The 27,848-nt window shown below is 46.1% G+C and overlaps 1 pseudogene; it reads right to left on the bottom strand.

Moving 5' to 3' along the window:
• Positions 1-2,853: 2,853 nt before the first annotated feature.
• LOC123396476 lies at positions 2,854-5,190 on the bottom strand (annotated as a pseudogene).
• Between the last annotated feature and the right edge of the window lie 22,658 nt (positions 5,191-27,848).

Raw genomic sequence — 27,848 nt, 5'->3', positions numbered from 1 at the left:
AGGCACGGTTTTGCCTTCGCGAGAGGCACGCCCTTGCCTCTCCCGAAAGGGAAAAAACGCGTTTTATGTTTTTTTTCTACGAGAGGCAAGGTTTTGCTTCCGCGAAAGGCATGATTTTGCCTTCGCGAGAGGCACGCCTCTCCCAAAAAGGGGAAAACCGCGTTTTCTGCTCTCTTTTTTTCCACGAGAGGCAAGGTTTTGCTTCCGCTAGAGGCACGGTTTTGCCTTCGCGAGAGGCACGACCCGTGCCTCTTGGAAAGGGAAAAAAACGTGTTTTCTATTTTCTTCTATCGTATGAGGCACGGTTTTTTCGTCCGGTTTATTTCTTCCGGTTTTTTCATGGAAAAAAAAGTTCGTCAAAATCTATCAACATGGCATCTAGTTTTGAAGATCTCGACGCGAGAAAGCCAACGACAAAAATGGTTCGAGATTTGGACGCACGGTTTAGAAGATAAAACGTTTTAAAAAATACGGATTTACGAAAAAAAAGAAAACTTCCAGGTTGCGACAAGTGACACACATGCAATGTATCACTTGTCGCAACCTGTAAAGATAAAAGTAATCTTGAAAGGTGTATTCGATAAGGGTGATGCTCTGCGCCGGCGCGCCGGCCGCCCAATCTACGAGCTGTAGGCGGGCCGCGTCGTTAGATCTCCATGCAGCATTTTTTTCTTGATACAACAAATTTCGTCCACGATGCAGCAATTTTCGTCAACGGTTGCAACAAAAAAAATTGTAGCAAAAAAATATATATCTGCTTGATCGTAGCAAAAAAACGAAGTTGATGTTGCGTGGTAGCAAAAGTCAAACGCCGATTGTAGCAAATATCTACGTGAAAGTTTATGCAACTTTTTTAGTGGACGGTTTTAGCAAAAAATGATGCTGGTTGTAGCAAAAAATAACATGGTTGTAGCAAAAGTCAAAACGCCGGTTGTAGCAAAAATTCATAAACTCAACTTGCAACCAAACGTGAATGTAGCTTTTTGAATAGACAGATTGTAGCAAAATGAAAAACGTTTGTATCAAATTCACACATAGTTGCAGCAAATCTGATAAAAAATGTTATATGCACCTGGCCAGCGAGGCGCACGGCCCACGCGGCTGGGTGAAAGCATTTACCATTCGATAATTAGTGATTTCGGCCTCCTCGTGCTGGCGGAGGTGCACATGCGAGTGGCGCCTTGCAGGCTTCATGTGTTGCATCATCCATGACGACTTATAAGAATCCCCCGAAGACAGTGCACCAACAGTTGCGCATGCACTTGTCCCGCGCATTGGCACGAATGTGCAACACCTCCTTGCTTGATAGGAGAGTGTTGGACGAGTTCGTATGTGAGATATCAGAAGCACTGGTGAGTGCAGATTTCCTCCCAGAGATGGTCGCAGAGCTGCAACTAAAAGTCAAGAAAGCCATGGATCCCATAGTAAGCGGCAGCCATCACAGCATACATCAGGTTGTGTCACTAAATCCTTCTGATATGTACTATAAGACTGATCTTGTAGCTGAACTTTGATATCTGATTTTGGTTTTGCAGGTTGTGTGTAAGGAGATCTGCAAGTTAATTGATTCTGGTAGAAAGCCGTCCTTTGTCCCCAAGAAGGGGAAGCCATGTATTGTTCTGGTGATAGGTCTCCAAGGTTGTATTGTAAACCATTTTCCTGCATCATATATTTTGGTTATTTGGGTCATATCTATCATTTTCCAAAAAATATCATGCTGTTCACATTTAATACTTTTCTTGATGTCATCAAGCCTAAGGTCATTTTGTACGATTTGTGCACCAAAAACATCCATTTTGGGTATATATCAAATCTCTCTCTTATTTTTTTGATTTCTTCTTTTTTTGGTCCCTCATTTTTTTATCCCACTTGCATCACTTATGTCATTCTTCTTGGAGAAAAGGCAAGCTAATAAAGTTCAGTACATGGGACCATCCCAGGGGAGTCCTGGTTACAAGAGGAAAGGCTAGCAAAACACATGCTAACAATAGACATCATGCCCCAATTTGCCTACGTGTATAATACAACAACAACAACAAAGCCTTTAATCTCAAACAAGTTGGGGTAGGCTAGAGGTGAAACCCATAAGATCTCGTGACCAACTCATGGTTTTAGCACATGGATAGCAAGCTTCCACGCACCCCTGTCCATGGCTAGTTCTTTGGTGACACTCCAATCCTTCAAGTCTCTCTTAACGGACTCCTTACATGTCAAGTTCGGTCTACCCTGGCCTCTTTTGACATTATCAACACACTTTAGCCATCCACTATGCACTGGGGCTTCTCGAGATCTGCGTTGAATACGTCCAAACCATCTCACACGATGTTGGACAAGCTTCTCTTCAATCGGCTCTATCCCAGCTCTATCTCGTATATCATCATTCCAGACTCGGTCTTTCCTTGTGTGCCCACACATCCATCTCAATATGTGCATCTCCGCCACACCTAACTGCACATGTCACCTTTTAGTCGGCCAACACTCAGCGTCATACACAGGGACGGAGTTAGGAATTAAGTTCAATGGCGTCACCTTCATTAAAGCATGGGTTCACCTCTATGATTAGGAACCTATGACATGCAATTTATCAAGGACGTCGTCCTATAGAACTTGCCTTATAGCTTTTGTGGCATTCTCTTGTCATAGAGAATGACAAAAGCTTGGCGCCACTTCATCCATCCGGCTTCAATTCGATGGTTCACATCTTCATCGATATCGCCATCCTTCTGAAGCATTGACCCCAAATATCGAAAGGTGTCCTTCTGAGGCACCACCTACCCATCAAGGCTAACCTCCTCCTCGTGCCTAGTAGTACTGAAACCGCACCTCATGTACTCGGTTTTAGTTCTTCTAAGTCTAAAACCTTTCGATTCCAAGGTTTGTCTCCATAGCTCTAACTTCCTGTTGACCCATGTCTGACTATCACCACATCATCCGCAAAGAGCATACACCATGGGATATCTCCTTGTATATCCCTTCTTACCTCATCCATCACCAAGGTAAAAAGATAAGGGCTGAAAGCTGATGTGTGGTGTCGTCCTATTTTAATCGGGAAGTCATCACTATCGCCATCACTTGTTCGAACACTTGTCACAACATTATCGTACATGTCCTTGATGAGGGTAATATACTTTGCTAGGACTTTGTGTTTCTTCAAGGCCCACCACATGACATTTTGCGGTATCTTGTCATCGGTCTTCTCCAAGTCAATAAACACCATATGCATGTCCTTCTTTTGCTCCCTGTAACTCTCCATAAGTTGTCGTACCAAAAAAATGGTTTCCATGGTCGACCTCCTAGGCATGAAGCCAAACTGATTTTTGGTCACGCTTGTCATTCTTCTTAAGAGGTTCTCAATGACTCTCTCCCATATCTTCATTGTATGGCTCATCAACTTAATTCCACGGTAATTAGAACAACTCTGAACATCCCTCTTGTTCTTGAAGATTGGTACTAGTATACTCCGTCTCCATTCTTCTGGCATCTTGTTTCCCCGAAAAATGAGGTTAAAAAGCTTGGTTAGCCATACTATTGTTGTCCCCTAGGCCTCTCCACACCTCAATGAGGATACAATTAGGGCCCATTGCCTTGCCTCCTTTCATCCTTTTTAAAGCCTCCTTGACCTTTGACTCCTGGATTTGCCGCACAAAACACCTGCTAGTATCATCCAAGGAGTCGTCCAGTTCAGTGATAGAGCTCTCACCCTTCCCATTGAACAACTTATCAAAGTACTCCCGCCATCTATGCTTAATCTTCTCGTCCTTCACCAAGATCCAATCTGCTCCGTCCTTGATGCATTTGATTTGCTCAACAGCCCATGTCTTCCTCTTTGGGATCTTGGCCATCTTATAGATATCCCTTTCGCCTTCCTTTCTGTCTAACCGCTGGTAGAGGTCCTCATACGCTCGACCCCTTGCTTCACTCACAACTCGTTTTGCAGCCTTCTTTGCCATCTTGTACTTCTCTATGTTGTCCGCACTCCTATCCAGGTATAGACGTCTGAAACAATCTTTCTTCTCCTTCACTGCCTTATGGAAATCATCGTTCCACCTCCAGGTATATTTATCTTTGCTTTAAATCCCCCTGGACACTCCAAACTCCTCTAAGGCCACTTTACGAATGCAAGTCGCCATCTTCATCTACATGTTATCTGCATCACCTCCTTCCTCCGGAGGGCCCTCCTTAATGACTCTCTCCTTGAACGCCTGAGCTACCTCTCCCTTGAGCTTCCACAACTTCATTCTAATGACTTTGGCACGCTTGTCCCGCTGGAAACGAATCCAAAAGCGGAAATCAGCAACCACAAGCTTATGTCGAGGGACAACACTCTCTCCCGGTATCACCTTACAGTCTAGGCACGCACGTCTGTCTTCTCTTCTCGAGAGGATGAAATCAATCTGGCTAGAGCGTTGACCACTACTAAAAGTCACTAGATGTGTTTCTCTCTTCTTAAAGAGGGTGCTAGCTCCGATCATGTCATAGGCTAGCACAAAGCTTAAGACATCTTCTCCTTCTTGATTCCTAATGCCATAGCCAAAGCCCCCATACACCCCTTCAAAACCCGTGTTAGATGTGCCCACATGGCCATTGAGATCTCCTCCTATGAAGAGCCTCTCGCCAACGGGTACACTCATAACCATGTCCTCTAGGCCTTCCCAGAACTCCCTCTTGGTGTTCTCATTGTGGCCTACTTGCGGGGCATACTCGTTGATAACATTGAGAACTAAGTCCCCAACTACCAGCTTGACGAGGATAATCTAGTCCCCACGTCTCTTGACGTCTGCCACTCCACACTTGAGGCTCTTGTTGATCACGACGCCTACTCCGTTTCTGTTTGCAGCCATCCCCGTGTACCACAGCTTGATGCCAGTACCCTCCACCTCCTTCGCTTTTGTCCCCTCCATTTGGTCTCTTGGACACAAATGATATCAACACGTCTCCTCACCGCCTTATCAACTATCTCCTGAAGCTTACCTGTCAGAGACCCTATGTTCCAGCTACCTAAGCGGATCCTCCTAGGCTCGGCTACTTCCTTACCCTCCGCACTCGTCGAGTCAAATGCGAAGACCCTTGCTCATTTTCCACTACACCTGGGCGTTGATGTAGCGCGCCACTAAGGTTGCGATGACCCGATCCTTGCTCACTTGCCACCGTATCCATATCACGATACGGCGCTGTTGGGGAACGTCGCATGGGAAACAAAAATTTTCCTACGCGCACGAAGACCTATCATGGTGATGTCCATCTACGAGAGGGGATGAGTGATCTACGTACCCTTGTAGATCGCACAGCAGAAGCGTTAGAGAACGCGGTTGATGTAGTGGAACGTCCTCACGTCCCTCGATCCGCCCCGCGAACAATCCCGCGATCAGTCCCACGATCTAGTACCGAACGGACGGCACCTCCGCGTTCAGCACACGTACAGCTCGACGATGATCTCGGCCTTCTTGATCCAGCAAGAGAGACGGAGAGGTAGAAGAGTTCTCCGGCAGCGTGACGGCGCTCCGGAGGTTGGTGATGATCTCGTCTCAGCAGGGCTCCGCCCGAGCTCCGCAGAAACGCGATCTAGAGGAAAAACTATGGAGGTATGTGGTCGGGCAGCCGTGAGAAAGTCGTCTCAAATCTGCCCTAAAAGCCCCATATATATAGGAGGAGGGAGGGGGACCTTGCCTTGGGGTCCAAGGGATCCCCAAGGGGTCGGCCGAGCCAGGGGGAGGACTCTCCCCCCCCCCCCAAACCGAGTCCTACTTGGTTTGGTGGGAGGGAGTCCTTCCCCTTTCCCACTTCTTCCTTTTTTTTCTTTCCTTTGATTTTTTCTCTCTTGGCGCATAGGGGATTGGTGGGCTGTCCCACCAGCCCACTAAGGGCTGGTGTGACCCCCCCAAAATGTCTATGGGCTTCCCCGGAGTGGGTTGCCCCCCTCCGGTGAACTCCCGGAACCCATTCGTCATTCCCGGTACATTCCCGGTAACTCCGAAAACCTTCCGGTAATCAAATGAGGTCATCCTATATATCAATCTTCGTTTCCGGACCATTCCGGAAACCCTCGTGACGTCCGTGATCTCATCCGGGACTCCGAACAACATTCGGTAACCAACCATATAACTCAAATACGTATAAAACAACGTCGAACTTTAAGTGTGCAGACCCTGCGGGTTCGAGAACTATGTAGACATGACCCGAGAGACTCCTCGGTCAATATCCAATAGCGGGACCTGGATGCCCATATTGGATCCTACATATTCTACGAAGATCTTATCGTTTGAACCTCAGTGCCAAGGATTCGTATAATCCCGTATGTCATTCCCTTTGTCCTTCGGTATGTTACTTGCCCGAGATTCGATCGTCAGTATCCGTATACCTATTTCAACCTCGTTTACCGGCAAGTCTCTTTACTCGTTCCGTAATACAAGATCCCGCAACTTACACTAAGTTACATTGCTTGCAAGGCTTGTGTGTGATGTTGTATTACCGAGTGGGCCCCGAGATACCTCTCCGTCACACGGAGTGACAAATCCCAGTCTTGATCCATACTAACTCAACTAACACCTTCGGAGATACCTGTAGAGCATCTTTATAGTCACCCAGTTACGTTGCGACGTTTGATACACACAAAGCATTCCTCCGGTGTCAGTGAGTTATATGATCTCATGGTCATAGGAATAAATACTTGACACGCAGAAAACAGTAGCAACAAAATGACACGATCAACATGCTACGTCTATTAGTTTGGGTCTAGTCCATCACGTGATTCTCCCAATGACGTGATCCAGTTATCAAGCAACAACACCTTGTTCATAATCAGAAGACACTGACTATCATCGATCAACTGGCTAGCCAACTAGACGCATGCTAGGGACGGTGTTTTGTCTATGTATCCACACATGTAAATGAGTCTTCATTCAATACAATTATAGCATGGATAATAAACTATTATCTTGATACAGGAATTATAATAATAACTATACATTTATTATTGCCTCTAGGGCATAATTCCAACAGTCTCCCACTTGCACTAGAGTCAATAATCTAGCCCTCACATCACCATGTGAATTACATTGTAATAAATCTAACACCCATACAGTTCTGGTGTCGATCATGTTTTGGCCGTGGAAGAGGCTTAGTCAGCGGGTCTGCTACATTCAGATCCGTGTGCACTTTGCATATATTTACGTCCTCCTCCTCGACGTAGTCGCGGATGAGGTTGAAGCGTCGTTTGATGTGTCTGGTCTTCTTGTGAAACCTTGGTTCCTTTGCTAAGGCAATGGCACCAGTGTTGTCACAGAACAAGGTTATTGGATCCAGTGCACTTGGCACCACTCCAAGATCCGTCATGAACTGCTTCATCCAGACACCCTCCTTAGCCGCCTCCGAGGCAGCCATGTACTCCGCTTCACATGTAGAATCTGCTACGACGCTTTGCTTGGAACTGCACCAACTTACTGCACCCCCATTAAGAATAAATACGTATCTGGTTTGCGACTTAGAGTCGTCCGGATCTGTGTCAAAGCTTGCATCGACGTAACCTTTTACGGCGAGCTCTTCGTCACCTCCATACACGAGAAACATCTCCTTAGTCCTTTTCAGGTACTTCAGGATATTCTTGACCGCCGTCCAGTGATCCACTCCTGGATTACTCTGAAACCTACCTGCCATATTTATGGCTAGGCTAACATCCGGTCTAGTGCACAACATTGCATACATGATAGAGCCTATGGCTGAAGCATAGGGGACGGAGCGCATATGCTCTCTATCTTCATCAGTTGCTGGGCACTGAGTCTTACTCAATCTCGTACCTTGTAACACTGGCAAGAACCCTTTCTTGGACTGTTCCATTTTGAACCTCTTCAAAACTTTATCAAGGTATGTGCTTTGTGAAAGTCCTATCAGGCGTTTTGATCTATCCCTATAGATCTTAATGCCTAGAATGTAAGCAGCTTCTCCTAGGTCCTTCATAGAGAAACTTTTATTCAAGTAACCTTTTATGCTCTCCAAAAGCTCTACGTTGTTTCCAATCAGTAATATGTCATCCACATATAATATTAGAAACGCCACAGAGCTCCCACTCACTTTCTTGTAAATACAAGATTCTCCAACCACTTGTATAAACCCAAATGCTTTGATCACCTCATCAAAGCGTTTGTTCCAACTCCGAGATGCTTGCACCAGTCCATAAATGGATCGCTGGAGCTTGCACACCTTGTCAGCATTTTTAGGATCGACAAAACCTTCGGGCTGCATCATATACAACTCTTCCTTAAGGAAACCGTTAAGGAACGCCGTTTTGACATCCATCTGCCAGATTTCATAATCGAAAAATGCAGCTATTGCTAACATGATTCTGACGGACTTAAGCATCGCTACGGGAGAGAAAGTCTCATCGTTGTCAATTCCTGGAACTTGTGAAAAACCCTTTGCCACAAGTCGAGCTTTATAAACGGTCACATTACCGTCAGCGTCCGTCTTCTTCTTAAAGATCCATTTGTTCTGAATAGCCTTGCGGCCCTCAGGCAGCATCTCCAAAGTCCACACTTTGTTCTCATACATGGATCCTATCTCGGATTTCATGGCTTCTAGCCATTTGTTGGAATCTGGGCCCACCATAGCTTCTTCATAATTTGCAGGTTCATTGTTGTCTAACAACATGATTGATAAGACAGGATTACCGTACCACTCTGGAGCAGCGCGTGATCTCGTCGACCTGCGTGGTTCAACAGAAACTTGAACTGGAGTTTCATGATCATCATTAACTTCCTCCTCAACCGGCGTCGCAATGACAGAGGTTTCCCCTTGCCCTGCGCCACCATCCAGAGGGATGAGAGGTTCGACAACCTCGTCAAGTTCTATCTTCCTCCCACTCAATTCTCTCGAGAGAAACTCCTTCTCGAGAAAAGTTCCGTTCTTAGCAACAAACACTTTGCCCTCGGATTTGAGATAGAAGGTGTACCCAACTGTCTCTTTTGGGTAACCTATGAAGACGCACCTTTCCGCTTTGGGTTCCAGCTTTTCAGGCTGAAGCTTTTTGACATAAGCATCACATCCCCAAACTTTAAGAAACGACAACTTTGGCCTTTTGCCATACCACAGTTCGTATGGTGTCGTCTCAACGGATTTCGATGGTGCCCTATTTAAAGTGAATGCAGCTGTTTCTAATGCATAACCCCAAAACGATAACGGCAAATCAGTAAGAGACATCATAGATCGCACCATTTCTAACAAAGTACGATTACGACGTTCGGACACACCATTACGCTGTGGTGTTCCAGGCGGTGTTAACTGCGAAACAATTCCGCATTGTCTTAAGTGAGTACCAAACTCGAAACTCAGATATTCACCCCACGATCAGACCGTAGGAACTTGATCTTCTTGTTACGATGATTTTCCACTTCACTCTGAAATTGCTTGAACTTTTCAAATGTTTCAGACTTGTGCTTCATCAAGTAGACATAACCATATCTACTTAAATCGTCAGTGAAGGTGAGAAAATAACGATATCCGCCGCGTGCCTCCACGCTCATTGGACCACACACATCGGTATGTATGATTTCCAACAAGTCACTTGCACACTCCATTGTTCCGGAGAACGGAGTCTTAGTCATCTTGCCCATGAGGCATGGTTCACACGTGTCAAGTGAATCAAAGTCAAGTGACTCCAAAAGTCCATCAGCATGGAGTTTCTTCATGCGCTTTACACCAATATGACCCAAGCGGCAGTGCCACAAAAATATGGCGCTATCATTGTTTACTCTAACTCTTTTGGTCTCAATGTTATGTATATGCGTATCTCTATCAAGATTCAATATGAACAATCCTCTCACATTCGGTGCATGACCATAAAAGATGTTACTCATAGAAATAGAACAACCATTATTCTCAGACTTAAAAGAGTAACCGTCTCGCAATAAACAAGATCCAGATATAGTGTTCATGCTCAACGCAGGCACTAAATAACAATGATTTAAGTTCATCACTAATCCCGATGGTAGTTGAAGTGACACTGTGCCGACGGCGATTGCATCAACCTTGGAACCGTTTCCTACGCGCATCGTCACTTCGTCTTTCGCCAGCCTTCGTCTATTCCGCAGTTCCTGCTTCGAGTTGCAAATGTGAGCAACAGAACCGGTATCGAATACCCAGGCACTACTACGAGAGCCGGTTAAGTACACATCAATAACATGTATATCAAATATACCTGATTTTTCTTTGCCCGCCTTCTTATCTGCCAGATACTTGGGGCAATTGCGCTTCCAGTGACCCATACCCTTGCAATAGAAGCACTCTGTTTCAGGCTTAGGTCCAGCCTTGGGTTTCTTCGGCGGATTGGCAACAGGCTTGCCACTCTTCTTCGAATTGCCTTTCTTGCCTTTGCCGTTTCTCTTGAAACTAGTGGTCTTGCTCACCATCAACACTTGATGCTCTTTACGGAGTTCAGACTCTGTGACTTTCAGCATCGCAAACAACTCGCCGGGAGACTTGTTCATCCCTTGCATGTTGTAGTTCAACACAAAGCCTTTATAGCTTGGCGGCAGTGATTGAATGATTCTGTCAGTGATAGCTTCTTGCGGGAGTTCAATCCCCAGTTCAGCTAGACGGTTTGAGTACCCAGACATTTTGAGCACATGTTCACTGACAGACGAGTTTTCCTCCATCTTGCAAGCATAGAATTTATCGGAGGTCTCATACCTCTCGATCCGGGCGTTCTTCTGAAAGATAAACTTCAACTCCTGGAACATCTCAAATGATCCATGACGCTCAAAGCGACGTTGAAGTCCCGGTTCTAAGCCATACAAGACTGCACATTGAACTATTGAGTAGTCCTCCTTACGTGCTAACCAAGCGTTCTTAACATCCTGATCAGCCGTAGCGGGTGGTTCATCTCCTAGCGCAGCATTAAGGACATAATCCTTCTTTCCAGCTTGTAAGATTAGCTTAAGATTACGAGCCCAGTCTACAAAGTTGCTTCCATCATCTTTCAACTTAGCTTTCTCTAGGAACGTATTAAAATTCAGGATGACACTTGCGTGAGCCATGATCTACAACACAAATATATTCAAAGTGGACTTAGACTATGTTCAAGATAATTAGAGTTCAACTTAATCAAATTATATGCTAAACTCCCACTCAAAAAGTACATCTCTCTAGTCATTTGAGTGGTTCATGATCCACTTACACTATCCCAAGTCCGATCATCACGTGAGTTGAGTATAGTTTCAGTGGTAAGCATCCCTATGCTAATCATATCAACTATATGATTCATGATCGACCTTTCGGTCTCATGTGTTCCGAGGCCATGTCTGTACATGCTAGGCTCGTCAAGCTTAACCCGAGTGTTCCGCGTGCGCAACTGTTTTGCACCCGTTGTATGTGAACGTTGAGTCTATCACACCCGATCATCACGTGGTGTCTCGAAACGACGAACTGTAGCAACGGTGCACAGTCGGGGAGAACACAATTTCGTCTTGAAATTTTAGTGAGAGATCACCTCATAATGCTACCGTCGTTCTAAGCAAAATAAGGTGCAAAAAGGATTAACATCACATGCAATTCATAAGTGACATGATATGGCCATCATCACGTGCTTCTTGATCTCCATCACCAAAGCACCGGCACGATCTTCTTGTCACCGGCGCCACACCATGATCATCCATCAACGTGTTGCCATCGGGGTTGTCGTGCTACTTATGCTATTACTACTAAAGCTACATCCTAGCAAAATAGTAAACGCATCTGCAAGCACAAACGTTAGTGTAAAGACAACCCTATGGCTCCTGCCGGTTGTCGTACCATCGACATGCAAGTCGATATTTCTATTACAACATGATCATCTCATACATCCAATATATCACATCACATCGTTGGCCATATCACATCACAATCATACCCTGCAAAAACAAGTTAGACGTCCTCTAATTTTGTTGTTGCATGTTTTACGTGGTGACCAAGGGTATCTAGTAGGATCGCATCTTACTTACGCAAACACCACAACGGAGATATATGAGTTGCTATTTAACCTCATCCAAGGACCTCCTCGGTCAAATCCGATTCAACTAAAGTTGGAGAAACCGTCACTTGCCAGTCATCTTTGAGCAAAGGGGGTTACTCGTAACGATGAAACCAGTCTCTCGTAAGCGTACGAGTAATGTCGGTCCAAGCCGCTTCAATCCAACAATACCGCGGAATCAAGAAAAGACTAAGGAGGGCAGAAAAACGCACATCACCGCCCACAAAAACTTTTGTGTTCTACTCGAGAAGACATCTACGCATGAACCTAGCTCATGATGCCACTGTTGGGGAACGTCGCATGGGAAACAAAAATTTTCCTACGCGCACGAAGACCTATCATGGTGATGTCCATCTACGAGAGGGGATGAGTGATCTACGTACCCTTGTAGATCGCACAGTAGAAGCGTTAGAGAACGCGGTTGATGTAGTGGAACGTCCTCACGTCCCTCGATCCGCCCCGCGAACAATCCCGCGATCAGTCCCACGATCTAGTACCGAACGGACGGCACCTCCGCGTTCAGCACACGTACAGCTCGACGATGATCTCGGCCTTCTTGATCCAGCAAGAGAGACGGAGAGGTAGAAGAGTTCTCCGGCAGCGTGACGGCGCTCCGGAGGTTGGTGATGATCTCGTCTCAGCCGGGCTCCGCCCGAGCTCCGCAGAAACGCGATCTAGAGGAAAAACTATGGAGGTATGTGGTCGGGCAGCCGTGAGAAAGTCGTCTCAAATCTGCCCTAAAAGCCCCATATATATAGGAGGAGGGAGGGGGACCTTGCCTTGGGGTCCAAGGGATCCCCAAGGGGTCGGCCGAGCCAGGGGGAGGACTCTCCCCCCCCCAAACCGAGTCCTACTTGGTTTGGTGGGAGGGAGTCCTTCCCCTTTCCCACTTCTTCCTTTTTTTCTTTCCTTTGATTTTTTCTCTCTTGGCGCATAGGGGATTGGTGGGCTGTCCCACCAGCCCACTAAGGGCTGGTGTGACCCCCCCAAAATGTCTATGGGCTTCCCCGGAGTGGGTTGCCCCCCTCCGGTGAACTCCCGGAACCCATTCGTCATTCCCGGTACATTCCCGGTAACTCCGAAAACCTTCCGGTAATCAAATGAGGTCATCCTATATATCAATCTTCGTTTCCGGACCATTCCGGAAACCCTCGTGACGTCCGTGATCTCATCCGGGACTCCGAACAACATTCGGTAACCAACCATATAACTCAAATACGTATAAAACAACGTCGAACTTTAAGTGTGCAGACCCTGCGGGTTCGAGAACTATGTAGACATGACCCGAGAGACTCCTCGGTCAATATCCAATAGCGGGACCTGGATGCCCATATTGGATCCTACATATTCTACGAAGATCTTATCGTTTGAACCTTAGTGCCAAGGATTCGTATAATCCCGTATGTCATTCCCTTTGTCCTTCGGTATGTTACTTGCCCGAGATTCGATCGTCAGTATCCGTATACCTATTTCAACCTCGTTTACCGGCAAGTCTCTTTACTCGTTCCGTAATACAAGATCCCGCAACTTACACTAAGTTACATTGCTTGCAAGGCTTGTGTGTGATGTTGTATTACCGAGTGGGCCCCGAGATACCTCTCCGTCACACGGAGTGACAAATCCCAGTCTTGATCCATACTAACTCAACTAACACCTTCGGAGATACCTGTAGAGCATCTTTATAGTCACCCAGTTACGTTGCGACGTTTGATACACACAAAGCATTCCTCCGGTGTCAGTGAGTTATATGATCTCATGGTCATAGGAATAAATACTTGACACGCAGAAAACAGTAGCAACAAAATGACACGATCAACATGCTACGTCTATTAGTTTGGGTCTAGTCCATCACGTGATTCTCCCAATGACGTGATCCAGTTATCAAGCAACAACACCTTGTTCATAATCAGAAGACACTGACTATCATCGATCAACTGGCTAGCCAACTAGACGCATGCTAGGGACGGTGTTTTGTCTATGTATCCACACATGTAAATGAGTCTTCATTCAATACAATTATAGCATGGATAATAAACTATTATCTTGATACAGGAATTATAATAATAACTATACATTTATTATTGCCTCTAGGGCATAATTCCAACAGTCTCCCACTTGCACTAGAGTCAATAATCTAGCCCTCACATCACCATGTGAATTACATTGTAATAAATCTAACACCCATACAGTTCTGGTGTCGATCATGTTTTGGCCGTGGAAGAGGCTTAGTCAGCGGGTCTGCTACATTCAGATCCGTGTGCACTTTGCATATATTTACGTCCTCCTCCTCGACGTAGTCGCGGATGAGGTTGAAGCGTCGTTTGATGTGTCTGGTCTTCTTGTGAAACCTTGGTTCCTTTGCTAAGGCAATGGCACCAGTGTTGTCACAGAACAAGGTTATTGGATCCAGTGCACTTGGCACCACTCCAAGATCCGTCATGAACTGCTTCATCCAGACACCCTCCTTAGCCGCCTCCGAGGCAGCCATGTACTCCGCTTCACATGTAGAATCTGCTACGACGCTTTGCTTGGAACTGCACCAACTTACTGCACCCCCATTAAGAATAAATACGTATCTGGTTTGCGACTTAGAGTCGTCCGGATCTGTGTCAAAGCTTGCATCGACGTAACCTTTTACGGCGAGCTCTTCGTCACCTCCATACACGAGAAACATCTCCTTAGTCCTTTTCAGGTACTTCAGGATATTCTTGACCGCCGTCCAGTGATCCACTCCTGGATTACTCTGAAACCTACCTGCCATATTTATGGCTAGGCTAACATCCGGTCTAGTGCACAACATTGCATACATGATAGAGCCTATGGCTGAAGCATAGGGGACGGAGCGCATATGCTCTCTATCTTCATCAGTTGCTGGGCACTGAGTCTTACTCAATCTCGTACCTTGTAACACTGGCAAGAACCCTTTCTTGGACTGTTCCATTTTGAACCTCTTCAAAACTTTATCAAGGTATGTGCTTTGTGAAAGTCCTATTAGGCGTTTTGATCTATCCCTATAGATCTTAATGCCTAGAATGTAAGCAGCTTCTCCTAGGTCCTTCATAGAGAAACTTTTATTCAAGTAACCTTTTATGCTCTCCAAAAGCTCTACGTTGTTTCCAATCAGTAATATGTCATCCACATATAATATTAGAAACGCCACAGAGCTCCCACTCACTTTCTTGTAAATACAAGATTCTCCAACCACTTGTATAAACCCAAATGCTTTGATCACCTCATCAAAGCGTTTGTTCCAACTCCGAGATGCTTGCACCAGTCCATAAATGGATCGCTGGAGCTTGCACACCTTGTCAGCATTTTTAGGATCGACAAAACCTTCGGGCTGCATCATATACAACTCTTCCTTAAGGAAACCGTTAAGGAACGCCGTTTTGACATCCATCTGCCAGATTTCATAATCGAAAAATGCAGCTATTGCTAACATGATTCTGACGGACTTAAGCATCGCTACGGGAGAGAAAGTCTCATCGTAGTCAATTCCTGGAACTTGTGAAAAACCCTTTGCCACAAGTCGAGCTTTATAAACGGTCACATTACCGTCAGCGTCCGTCTTCTTCTTAAAGATCCATTTGTTCTGAATAGCCTTGCGGCCCTCAGGCAGCATCTCCAAAGTCCACACTTTGTTCTCATACATGGATCCTATCTCGGATTTCATGGCTTCTAGCCATTTGTTGGAATCTGGGCCCACCATAGCTTCTTCATAATTTGCAGGTTCATTGTTGTCTAACAACATGATTGATAAGACAGGATTACCGTACCACTCTGGAGCAGCGCGTGATCTCGTCGACCTGCGTGGTTCAACAGAAACTTGAACTGGAGTTTCATGATCATCATTAACTTCCTCCTCAACCGGCGTCGCAATGACAGAGGTTTCCCCTTGCCCTGCGCCACCATCCAGAGGGATGAGAGGTTCGACAACCTCGTCAAGTTCTATCTTCCTCCCACTCAATTCTCTCGAGAGAAACTCCTTCTCGAGAAAAGTTCCGTTCTTAGCAACAAACACTTTGCCCTCGGATTTGAGATAGAAGGTGTACCCAACTGTCTCTTTTGGGTAACCTATGAAGACGCACCTTTCCGCTTTGGGTTCCAGCTTTTCAGGCTGAAGCTTTTTGACATAAGCATCACATCCCCAAACTTTAAGAAACGACAACTTTGGCCTTTTGCCATACCACAGTTCGTATGGTGTCGTCTCAACGGATTTCGATGGTGCCCTATTTAAAGTGAATGCAGCTGTTTCTAATGCATAACCCCAAAACGATAACGGCAAATCAGTAAGAGACATCATAGATCGCACCATTTCTAACAAAGTACGATTACGACGTTCGGACACACCATTACGCTGTGGTGTTCCAGGCGGTGTTAACTGCGAAACAATTCCGCATTGTCTTAAGTGAGTACCAAACTCGAAACTCAGATATTCACCCCACGATCAGACCGTAGGAACTTGATCTTCTTGTTACGATGATTTTCCACTTCACTCTGAAATTGCTTGAACTTTTCAAATGTTTCAGACTTGTGCTTCATCAAGTAGACATAACCATATCTACTTAAATCGTCAGTGAAGGTGAGAAAATAACGATATCCGCCGCGTGCCTCCACGCTCATTGGACCACACACATCGGTATGTATGATTTCCAACAAGTCACTTGCACGCTCCATTGTTCCGGAGAACGGAGTCTTAGTCATCTTGCCCATGAGGCATGGTTCGCACGTGTCAAGTGAATCAAAGTCAAGTGACTCCAAAAGTCCATCAGCATGGAGTTTCTTCATGCGCTTTACACCAATATGACCCAAGCGGCAGTGCCACAAAAATATGGCGCTATCATTGTTTACTCTAACTCTTTTGGTCTCAATGTTATGTATATGCGTATCTCTATCAAGATTCAATATGAACAATCCTCTCACATTCGGTGCATGACCATAAAAGATGTTACTCATAGAAATAGAACAACCATTATTCTCAGACTTAAAAGAGTAACCGTCTCGCAATAAACAAGATCCAGATATAATGTTCATGCTCAACGCAGGCACTAAATAACAATGATTTAAGTTCATCACTAATCCCGATGGTAGTTGAAGTGACACTGTGCCGACGGCGATTGCATCAACCTTGGAACCGTTTCCTACGCGCATCGTCACTTCGTCTTTCGCCAGCCTTCGTCTATTCCGCAGTTCCTGCTTCGAGTTGCAAATGTGAGCAACAGAACCGGTATCGAATACCCAGGCACTACTACGAGAGCCGGTTAAGTACACATCAATAACATGTATATCAAATATACCTGATTTTTCTTTGCCCGCCTTCTTATCTGCCAGATACTTGGGGCAATTGCGCTTCCAGTGACCCATACCCTTGCAATAGAAGCACTCTGTTTCAGGCTTAGGTCCAGCCTTGGGTTTCTTCGGCGGATTGGCAACAGGCTTGCCACTCTTCTTCGAATTGCCTTTCTTGCCTTTGCCGTTTCTCTTGAAACTAGTGGTCTTGCTCACCATCAACACTTGATGCTCTTTACGGAGTTCAGACTCTGCGACTTTCAGCATCGCAAACAACTCGCCGGGAGACTTGTTCATCCCTTGCATGTTGTAGTTCAACACAAAGCCTTTATAGCTTGGCGGCAGTGATTGAATGATTCTGTCAGTGATAGCTTCTTGCGGGAGTTCAATCCCCAGTTCAGCTAGACGGTTTGAGTACCCAGACATTTTGAGCACATGTTCACTGACAGACGAGTTTTCCTCCATCTTGCAAGCATAGAATTTATCGGAGGTCTCATACCTCTCGATCCGGGCGTTCTTCTGAAAGATAAACTTCAACTCCTGGAACATCTCAAATGATCCATGACGCTCAAAGCGACGTTGAAGTCCCGGTTCTAAGCCATACAAGACTGCACATTGAACTATTGAGTAGTCCTCCTTACGTGCTAACCAAGCGTTCTTAACATCCTGATCAGCCGTAGCGGGTGGTTCATCTCCTAGCGCAGCATTAAGGACATAATCCTTCTTTCCAGCTTGTAAGATTAGCTTAAGATTACGAGCCCAGTCTACAAAGTTGCTTCCATCATCTTTCAACTTAGCTTTCTCTAGGAACGTATTAAAATTCAGGATGACACTTGCGTGAGCCATGATCTACAACACAAATATATTCAAAGTGGACTTAGACTATGTTCAAGATAATTAGAGTTCAACTTAATCAAATTATATGCTAAACTCCCACTCAAAAAGTACATCTCTCTAGTCATTTGAGTGGTTCATGATCCACTTACACTATCCCAAGTCCGATCATCACGTGAGTTGAGTATAGTTTCAGTGGTAAGCATCCCTATGCTAATCATATCAACTATATGATTCATGATCGACCTTTCGGTCTCATGTGTTCCGAGGCCATGTCTGTACATGCTAGGCTCGTCAAGCTTAACCCGAGTGTTCCGCGTGCGCAACTGTTTTGCACCCGTTGTATGTGAACGTTGAGTCTATCACACCCGATCATCACGTGGTGTCTCGAAACGACGAACTGTAGCAACGGTGCACAGTCGGGGAGAACACAATTTCGTCTTGAAATTTTAGTGAGAGATCACCTCATAATGCTACCGTCGTTCTAAGCAAAATAAGGTGCAAAAAGGATTAACATCACATGCAATTCATAAGTGACATGATATGGCCATCATCACGTGCTTCTTGATCTCCATCACCAAAGCACCGGCACGATCTTCTTGTCACCGGCGCCACACCATGATCATCCATCAACGTGTTGCCATCGGGGTTGTCGTGCTACTTATGCTATTACTACTAAAGCTACATCCTAGCAAAATAGTAAACGCATCTGCAAGCACAAACGTTAGTGTAAAGACAACCCTATGGCTCCTGCCGGTTGTCGTACCATCGACATGCAAGTCGATATTTCTATTACAACATGATCATCTCATACATCCAATATATCACATCACATCGTTGGCCATATCACATCACAATCATACCCTGCAAAAACAAGTTAGACGTCCTCTAATTTTGTTGTTGCATGTTTTACGTGGTGACCAAGGGTATCTAGTAGGATCGCATCTTACTTACGCAAACACCACAACGGAGATATATGAGTTGCTATTTAACCTCATCCAAGGACCTCCTCGGTCAAATCCGATTCAACTAAAGTTGGAGAAACCGTCACTTGCCAGTCATCTTTGAGCAAAGGGGGTTACTCGTAACGATGAAACCAGTCTCTCGTAAGCGTACGAGTAATGTCGGTCCAAGCCGCTTCAATCCAACAATACCGCGGAATCAAGAAAAGACTAAGGAGGGCAGAAAAACGCACATCACCGCCCACAAAAACTTTTGTGTTCTACTCGAGAAGACATCTACGCATGAACCTAGCTCATGATGCCACTGTTGGGGAACGTCGCATGGGAAACAAAAATTTTCCTACGCGCACGAAGACCTATCATGGTGATGTCCATCTACGAGAGGGGATGAGTGATCTACGTACCCTTGTAGATCGCACAGTAGAAGCGTTAGAGAACGCGGTTGATGTAGTGGAACGTCCTCACGTCCCTCGATCCGCCCCGCGAACAATCCCGCGATCAGTCCCACGATCTAGTACCGAACGGACGGCACCTCCGCGTTCAGCACACGTACAGCTCGACGATGATCTCGGCCTTCTTGATCCAGCAAGAGAGACGGAGAGGTAGAAGAGTTCTCCGGCAGCGTGACGGCGCTCCGGAGGTTGGTGATGATCTCGTCTCAGCCGGGCTCCGCCCGAGCTCCGCAGAAACGCGATCTAGAGGAAAAACTATGGAGGTATGTGGTCGGGCAGCCGTGAGAAAGTCGTCTCAAATCTGCCCTAAAAGCCCCATATATATAGGAGGAGGGAGGGGGACCTTGCCTTGGGGTCCAAGGGATCCCCAAGGGGTCGGCCGAGCCAGGGGGAGGACTCTCCCCCCCCCCCAAACCGAGTCCTACTTGGTTTGGTGGGAGGGAGTCCTTCCCCTTTCCCACTTCTTCCTTTTTTTCTTTCCTTTGATTTTTTCTCTCTTGGCGCATAGGGGATTGGTGGGCTGTCCCACCAGCCCACTAAGGGCTGGTGTGACCCCCCCAAAATGTCTATGGGCTTCCCCGGAGTGGGTTGCCCCCCTCCGGTGAACTCCCGGAACCCATTCGTCATTCCCGGTACATTCCCGGTAACTCCGAAAACCTTCCGGTAATCAAATGAGGTCATCCTATATATCAATCTTCGTTTCCGGACCATTCCGGAAACCCTCGTGACGTCCGTGATCTCATCCGGGACTCCGAACAACATTCGGTAACCAACCATATAACTCAAATACGTATAAAACAACGTCGAACTTTAAGTGTGCAGACCCTGCGGGTTCGAGAACTATGTAGACATGACCCGAGAGACTCCTCAGTCAATATCCAATAGCGGGACCTGGATGCCCATATTGGATCCTACATATTCTACGAAGATCTTATCGTTTGAACCTTAGTGCCAAGGATTCGTATAATCCCGTATGTCATTCCCTTTGTCCTTCGGTATGTTACTTGCCCGAGATTCGATCGTCAGTATCCGTATACCTATTTCAACCTCGTTTACCGGCAAGTCTCTTTACTCGTTCCGTAATACAAGATCCCGCAACTTACACTAAGTTACATTGCTTGCAAGGCTTGTGTGTGATGTTGTATTACCGAGTGGGCCCCGAGATACCTCTCCGTCACACGGAGTGACAAATCCCAGTCTTGATCCATACTAACTCAACTAACACCTTCGGAGATACCTGTAGAGCATCTTTATAGTCACCCAGTTACGTTGCGACGTTTGATACACACAAAGCATTCCTCCGGTGTCAGTGAGTTATATGATCTCATGGTCATAGGAATAAATACTTGACACGCAGAAAACAGTAGCAACAAAATGACACGATCAACATGCTACGTCTATTAGTTTGGGTCTAGTCCATCACGTGATTCTCCCAATGACGTGATCCAGTTATCAAGCAACAACACCTTGTTCATAATCAGAAGACACTGACTATCATCGATCAACTGGCTAGCCAACTAGACGCATGCTAGGGACGGTGTTTTGTCTATGTATCCACACATGTAAATGAGTCTTCATTCAATACAATTATAGCATGGATAATAAACTATTATCTTGATACAGGAATTATAATAATAACTATACATTTATTATTGCCTCTAGGGCATAATTCCAACAGGCGCGTCACCAGGGGTGATGGCCCGGCCCTTCTCAATTTGACACCACACCCGGGTTCCGATGTGGCGCGTGGCTGAGAGGATTACGCCCCAACGAAAATCTTTTGGGTTTCATCTCCATAAGAGTGGCTGAGTTTTGAGCTGAGCCTATCACAACCCTCCTCCTCTACCCGGGCTTAGGACCGGCTATGTTGAGACAACATAGGCGGAGTTGCCTTAATAAGCAAACAAAAAGATCTAGATAAAACATAACTTCTTCAACATCTTGTTGATGATTAAGTGAATATTAATCCATAATTTTCTCCCCTCAAAAAAAAGATCATCTTATGGATGACAATCAGAAGGTTGACTAGCAGTTTGGCTTCGAAAATTAGGTTTTACTCCAAATCAACACCCCTGTGCCCACATTTTTTGGTGCCCTTGTCCAACTCATATAGTATCCCTAAGAGTAAACCACCCTATTGTCGAGTGTTTATTTACATATTGTCAAGGTTTATTGATATTTGTGTAGCATTCCTAAGAGTAAACCACCTTATTGTCCAATGTTTCTTTACATGTTGTCAAGGTTTCTTGATGTTTGTGTAATTAAGAAGATTTCATGATAGATTGCCCATTTTGCTTACATTGTTTTTGGTAGAAATAGGATACCTACCAGACCTAGATCACAGGTTATATGGGTGCAAGGGTAGCTGGCGTGGCGATGGGCGCGGTTGTCGGCGGCTGTGACGCCCTCGGTTTAATCATACGCTAAACATACACGCAAATGCGTACGATCAAACCCAAGGACTCACGGGAAGATACCACAACTCTAGACACAAATAAAATAACATCAGCTTCATATTACAAACCAGGGGCCTCGAGGGCTAGATTACGGAAGCTCGATAAACACACGAGTCAGCGGAAGCAACAATATCTGAGTACAGACATAAAACATGGGGTGCCTTAGAGAAGGCTAGCACAAAAGATACAACGATCGAACGAGGCGAGGCCTCCTGCCTGGGAACCTCCTAACTACTCGTGATCATCAGCGGCCTCCACGTAGTAGTAGGCACCGTCAGGGTAACAGTCGTCGTCGGCGGGGACCTCCAACTCCTAGGCTCCAACATCTGGTCGCAGCAACGGATCAAGGGGAGAAAGGGGGAGCAAAGAAGCGGTGAGTACTCATCCAAAGTACTCGCAAGTCTTACATCAGAACTATTCAAATTATGCATCATTGTCAAAGAAGGGGGGGTGTTATATGTGGACTGACTGCAGCAATGCGAGAATAGAGAGAGAAGGCCTAGTCCTATCAAAGACTAGCATCTTCAGGGTCTTGCAGCAATAGACGAGAGTAGAACAGGGGTAAAACAATAATAGTCATATTGTTGCAGCAATATTAAAGTAAGGTCACGCCTAGAGATCCTCCCTCGACTCCCTGCGAGGAAGCAATCCCGAGGCAAACTAATTCCAGTTAAGTAACAATTGTAGTTGTATAAGATCAGGGCACAACTCCAAGTCGTCCTATAACCGTGGACACGGCTATCCGAATAGTTAATTTTCATCCCTGCAGGGGTGCACCACATGTCCTGTCACGCTCGATAACACTCTAGCCGGACATACTTTTCTGGGTCCTGCCCGGCCTCGGAATATCGACACGTCGCAGCCCCCCCTAAGACTAATCAGAGAGGTCAGCCCGCCAGTCTAAATCCTAAGCGCAAAGGGTTCATGGGCCCAGTTCCCCTCCGCGCTCCTGCATGATGCAAGGGCGGCTCATGTCAGTCCTAGCATCCCTTAATCACAAGTGCAATGCATCTCGGGACCACTCGGGCGTGCGCCACTACGATTGTTGACATCTGAAAAGCTTCGGCTAATACCGCGACGCCGAGTACCCATAATTCTTCCCGCGTAGCCGGTTAGTGCGAAAAGGTCTCCGACCAACCCAGATCAAATACCCAAATCCATTAACATTTTAATTAGGCCATCAACACAGTCTCACGGGAATCCACCCGTCTTACAACTAATTACCAAAGATCCCAGTAACATGGTCGAGTAACTGTGTGGTTGTAACATCGGGGGGAATCCGAGGTATCACCCTCGTTGGATTTTGAACGATGTACCCGTCAAGGTGGGCTTAGAGGAATCACCCTCGGGGGTCCCACACTTGAGGGGTTGCACGACAGAGGCGTCATCAGGAATGGTGAAAGAGGAATCACCCTCGATAACCATGACCGACTAGCTATACTACAGAGATATCATCAGGAGTACTTAGCGAGGTGTCACCCTCGGTACCCGATAGTATCTCTGTAGCGTCGTACAACGAAGGGGTGTATGTGCTATGTCGGGTCTGGCTCGTCGATCAGAGATCGAGATTTGAAAACAAGCGGCGCAACTGGACTACGGGGTCAGAGGGGATGACTGCTCCACCTATACTAAGCAGATTTAAAGTACAGGACTGAAAATAGCAGTTCATCAAAAACAGGCTATGCATCAGATATAGGAGCTAACTACAACAATAGCAAAATACTAATGCAAGTAGTAGGAAGAAAGACATAGGCGATAGAGGAATGATCAAGGGGGGGGTTTGCTTGCCTTGCTGCTTTGTGGCAAAGGACTGATCGGCACGGTCGTAGATGTACCCGGCAGCAGCGTCAGTCTCGGGGTCTACCGGTAAGAAGAGGGGGAAGAAACAATAAATAATAGCAACGGTCCAACACAAAGCATGACATGGCAAGATGCAGGCTAGACATGAGCTAACGCAGCAACATCCGTCATAGACGGGTCGGAAGAATATCTGACGATATTTTCTGGGTCTCGGGCTACTACCGGACAGATGGAAAATGATGAAAAAGTTCCATGTTTGCTATGCTAGGGACGCGTGACAAACGAATGGACCGTGTATCCGGGTTCGTCTCGTTCTGCTCATCAACTTTCATGTTGAAAATATTTTTGATCTGACTTACGGTTTATTTTATATTAATTTTTAAAGTTTTATTCAATAATTAGGAATTAAAAACAGATTTAAATAATTTAATAAAAAGCTATTATGACATCAGCATGATGTCATGCTGACATCAGCAGTTGACTGGTCAACTGACCAGCGGGTCACGAATGTCATAGGCACAAGTTTTAATTAAGATTAAATATTAATTAATCAGATTAAATTAGTGGGGGACCCACATGTCATACTGTAATTATTCTAATTATCCAATTAACTAATTAACTGATATATCTATTTATTTATTTAATAAAAACAATATTTTTATTTTTATATTTTAATTTTTACTTTACTTAAAGAGAGGGTGTGGGGCCTCCCTGTCATAGACAGCGGAGTGAGTTGGCCCCACCGGTAAGTGACTTTAGGCCACATACACATTTTACCTACAAATACCTATTCATCCAATTAACGTATTCTCCATATACCTACATACATAAATACATACATCGTGCATCTCATACATACCAAATACGTACGACATTTATACATACATACATACGCAAATACATCGTTTATTTTTATTTCTTTTCTTTCAACTCATCTCCCAACTCCCACCTCTCTTCTTAACACAGAACTCAACAGAGAGAGATACATCACCACCATCACCTATGCGAACCTAACGGCGTCGGATCGGAAAGCCGTTTGCCGGAACGGAACCGGGACGACACAAGGAAGGAGATGGTGGGAGGAGCCCGAGGAGGGGCTCACCGACGTTGACGAGAGGGCCCGGTGAATCCGGAGTTCTCGTGAGGTGGAGGTGACGGCGAGGAGGAGGACGATGCATTGACGGTGGTGCCGGTGCAGGTGAGGACGGTCGCCGGCGAGGAGAGTCGCCGAGAGGGGCCCCGGTGAGGAGGGCCCCCGGGATGGAGCCGCCGACGGGGAGCTCCGGCCGGCGCGGGGGGCGACGGGAGACGAGGTTCCGAAGGTGGGGGCTTCGGCCAGCGGGGAAGGGGCTCGATCCCGGAGGGCGGCTCGGTCGCGGGGCTCCTGGTGGATCGGAGCGGGACGTAGGGAGGGAGGCCGATGTGTGTAGGGGAGGGCCGGGTCGCCGGAGCTTGCAGGGTGGAGGTGGTGCCGCGGTGGGGAGAGGGGCCGATGAGGGGGATCCAGGAGGGCTCGCCCGGCGGGAGGATCTTGGGGTTTCGGGATGGGAGGCTCCCGGGGCGAGGTGAATCGGTCCCTGGAGGCAGGGATGGGCCGACGGTGTTGTCGGTTGGGAACCTGGCGTGAGCGAGGTGCTCGTGGGGGGCTCCTCTTGGGCTCCAGGGAGGACGAGGAATGAGGGGGTTCTGGGGCCGATGGGGAAACGGGAGTGAACGAGATGTGGGGGTAGGTGCGGGAGACGTGGGGCGTCGGTGGGTTTCGGTGTGGGTGACCGAGAGGAGCGGGGGTTCGTGCGCCTGGGAGGGGGGCGCGTGGGGATCGCTGGGGGGTTCGGTAGGTGAAGAGGGGGCCGTGGGAGTTGGTAGGCGAGCGGGAGGCGGGAGCCCTGGTGGCGGCGGGGGGAGAGCGAGGGGAGCCAGCTCGCTAGCTAGGGTTTGGCCGCGGTGGACGGCTGTGGCCTGGCCGGCTGGCCCACTAGGCCTAGTTGGGCCAGGGGGTGGGGGGTTCTTTTTTTTTAATTACTTTCTTTTTTTATTAAATATAATTCTTTTTATAATTCAATTCTATTACTTTCTTTTATAATTTACTATATATACTTTTAATTATTTCTTTTATTTATTTCTTTTCATTTACTATATTTCTTTACTCTATTTTATTTAAAGCTCCACTTCTAAATATATTGGGATTACCAATATTTTCAAAAGTGACTGATTCATTTTTATACTTCGCTAGGTAATCTTTATAACTCCCCGACGTTGTTATTTCAACAAATGAAATCTTTTCTCGTTTGACTTAATCTGAAAGCTCGAATTTTGATTCGGTTTCAACCAACATGACAACATTGATATAATCCACGATGACGTGACATCATTAGCGTGGAATCACTCTCGCTTAATTACAATCATCACTGTAGCAAAAGTCGATGATGTCACAATTCTCCCCTACTAACAAGAATTCTCGTCCCGAGAATTAAGAGGTAGAAGGAAAAAGCTCGAGGTATTCATCACGAAGATGATCTTCGCGTTCCCAAGTGGCCTCATCTTTAGAATGATTTGACCATTTCACTTTGAGGAACTTGGTGACTTTGCGGCGAGTCTTACATTCGGCCCGGTCGAGAATGCGGACCGGATGTTCTCTATAAGAGGGTTTTGTTGCAGTTTTAGCATATCATGATCCACTGTTTGAATAGGATTGTTGAAGCAGCGGCGGAGCTGAGACAGATGGAAGACATCGTGAACCTAGGAAAGATTTGACGGCAGATCCAATTAACAAGCTACTTTTCCATGCCTTTAGAGAATAGTGAAAGGACCAATATAGCGAGGAGCTAACTTGCCCTTGATTACAAAACGGTGTGCGCCTCTCATTGGTGTGATACGAAGATATGTCTTTTCGCCAGGTTGATAGGCCATATCCTGATGATGACGGTCATACTAACTTTTCTGACGGGACTGAGTAGACTTCAGATTCTCATGAATAATGCGGACTTGACCTTCATCGGGCTGGACCACATCCGCACCGGAGAGGGATCGGTCCATTGAACGATGGCTCTGGAATTTTCATACGAATCCATGGGCACAGAATACTTTGGAGTTGAAGATATACAGGAGAGTCAGGTTTCAATCATGTGGAACTTTGGGTTATGGGTCCACCATGTGGGTCGAGAGTAGGCAGAGGGATGACATATTACATGGTCTTGGTAGCAAGACATGTCTGAGGGTAGCCTGTCAGTTATGTTGGAACAACAGCGATACCAAGGGCGGGGAACGAATAGAACCATTTTCCTGCTCGTTGAAACGAGGCGGACCAATAGGCAAAGTTCTCGTCCACCGGCGGCTACCGGAATGTTATCCACAATAGTAACAGGGTCTTACCGACAGAGTTGTACCCGAAGGTTTTTACCTAAGCAGGGAATTTACAATGCTTAGATAAGTAATGCCACAATAAAGGTCAAACAGACCAATGGGAATGAGAATGTGTTCACGCACACAAGAATTTAAAGTATACCATTCCCGAGGAAACATAGAGTATGGTATACATGATAGGTCATCAAGTACACAACCATTTAAACAAAGATGTAAGAAGAATCATGATGTTTACCCATACCATACGGTTTGGATAATTGATCAGGAACAATTTAGCATTGCGCTTCCAATGTTCATGTTGAACTTTGAAGTACGACATTCGTGCTTCGGGATAGCATTGACATGGCCATCCGATATAGGCTGGACCTTGGGCATACAAAAGGATCCACGAGGAATAAGCTATGAAATAAGTCATATAGTTTCCGCACGAAAGGATGGCGAATCTTACATATGGGATAATTTTTAACAATAGGTCCTTCGGCCCGGTGTGCCAGACAAGACACCACCGTACCGGTTACATAAAGACCAAGGTTATAATTATTGGGGAAATGTTCCAACCATCATATCTGCCCGAGATTCAAATCTGATTGGTGTCGGGACACCTCAGACCCAAAATGCCTGAGAAGAAAAATGAAGACGCAAGATTCTCATGATATGAACTACACAAGCAATTCTTGAAATATGAGTGCGATGG

Source organism: Hordeum vulgare, chromosome 1H (genome assembly GCF_904849725.1).
Source record: "Hordeum vulgare subsp. vulgare chromosome 1H, MorexV3_pseudomolecules_assembly, whole genome shotgun sequence".
Lineage (NCBI taxonomy): Eukaryota > Viridiplantae > Streptophyta > Magnoliopsida > Poales > Poaceae > Hordeum > Hordeum vulgare.
This window is presented reverse-complemented; position numbering and strand designations above follow the sequence as displayed.